This window comes from Oncorhynchus nerka, unplaced genomic scaffold (genome assembly GCF_034236695.1).
Source record: "Oncorhynchus nerka isolate Pitt River unplaced genomic scaffold, Oner_Uvic_2.0 unplaced_scaffold_13___fragment_6___debris, whole genome shotgun sequence".
Classification (NCBI taxonomy): domain Eukaryota; kingdom Metazoa; phylum Chordata; class Actinopteri; order Salmoniformes; family Salmonidae; genus Oncorhynchus; species Oncorhynchus nerka.
The window spans coordinates 3549-5585 of record NW_027038041.1 but is presented as its reverse complement, the minus strand read 5'-3'; positions in this window follow the sequence as shown (position 1 = coordinate 5585).

Sequence of the window (2037 nt, the reverse complement as noted above, 5' to 3'; positions counted from 1 at the left end):
AAAAAAAGAAAGAGATTGTCTAGCCCAGCTGATTTGTAGGGGTCCAGATTTTGCAACTCTTTCAGAACATCAGCTATCTAGATTTGGGTGAAGGAGAAATGGTGGGGACTTTGGCGGGTTGCTGTGGAGTGTGCCGGGCAGTTGACCGGGGTAGGGGTAGCCATGTGGATAGCATGGCCAGCCGTAGAGAAATGCTTATTGAAATTCTCAATTATAGTGGATTTATCCGTGGTAACAGTGTTTCCTAGCCTCAGAGCAGTGGGCAGCTGGGAGGAGGTGCTCTTATTCTCCATGGACTTTATAGCGTCCCAGAACCTTTTTGAGTTTGTACTACAGGATGCAAATTTCTGTTTGAAAAAGCTAGCCTTAGCTTTCTAACTGCCTGTGTATATTTGTTCCTAACTTTCCTGAAAAGTTGCATATCACAGGGGCTATTCGATGCTAATGCATAATGCCACAGGATGTTTTTGTGCTGGTCAAGAGCAGACAGGTCTGGAGTGAACCAAGGACTATATCTATTCCTAGTTCTACATTTTTTGAATGGGGCATACTTATTTAAGATGGTGAGGAAGGCACTTTTGAAGAATAACCAGACATCCTCTACTGACGGGATGAGGTCAATGTCATTCCAGGATCACCCGGCCAGGTCGATTAGAAAGGCCTGCTCGCAGAAGTGTTTCAGGGAGTGTTTGACAGTGATGAGGGGTGGTCGTTTGGTCGCAGACCCATTATGGATGCAGGCAATTAGGCAGTGATCACTGAGATCTTGATTTTTTTAAAGTCAGAGGTGTATTTGGAGGGGGAGTTAGCTAGGATGATATCTAAATCCGTGTTTATGGATTTGGGGTTGTACCTGGTAGGTTCATTGATAATTTATGTGAGATTGAGGGCATCAAGCTTAGATTGTAGGATGGCCGGGGTGTTAAGCATGTCCCAGTTTAGGTCACCTAGTAGCACGAGCTCAGAAGATAGATGGAGGGCAATCAATTCACATATGGTGTCGAGGGCACAGCTGGGGGCAGAGGGTGGTCTATAGCGAGCGGCAACAGTGAGAGACTTGTTTCTGGAAAGGTGCATTTTTAGAAGTAGAAGCTCGAATTGTTTGGGTACAGACCTGGATAGTAGGACAGAACTCTGCAGGCTATCTTTGCAGTAGATTGCAACACCGCCCCCTTTGGCAGTTCTATCCTGGCGGGAAATGTTATAGTTAGGGATGGAGATTTCAGGGTTTTTGGTGGTTTTCCGAAGCCAGGATTCAGACACGGCTAAGACATCCGGGTTGGCAGAGTGTGCTAAAGCGGTGAGTAAACCAAACTTAGGGAGTAGGCTTCTAATGTTAACATGCATGAAACCAAGGTTTTTACGGTTACAGAAGTTAACAAATGAGAGCACCTGGGGAGTGGGAGTGGAGCTAGGCACAGCAGGACCTGGATTAACCTTTACATCACCAGAGGAACAGAGGAGAAGTAGGATAAGAGTACGGCTAAAGGCTATACGAACTGGCACGTTCGGAACAGAGAGTAAAAGGAGCAGGTTTCTGGGAATGATAGCATAGATTCAAGGCATAGTCTACAGACAAAGGTAAGGTAGGATGTAAGTACATTGGAGGTAAACCTAGGCATTGAGTAATGATGAGAGAGATATAGTCTCTAGAGAATTTAAACCAGGTGATGACATCGCATATGTAGGAGGTGGAACAACATGGTTGGTTAAGGCATATTGAGCAGGGCTAGAGGCTCAACAGTGAAATAAGACAGTAATCACTAACCAGTACAGTAATGGACGAGGCATATTGATATTAGAGAGAAGCATGCGTAGTCAAGTGAACATATGGGTCCAGTGAGTAGTTGGGCTGGCTGGGGACACGGCGATTCAGACACTTAGCAGGCCGGTGCTAACAAGCTAGCAGTTAGTAGGCCGGGGCTAACTGTTATGTTTGTTCCTTATATAATGACAAACTGGGGCATAGGTTTTACTACTTTTAATGAACATATACTTCAGCTAGAAAACTCCATGTTTAGCCATGCAAGGCATTCT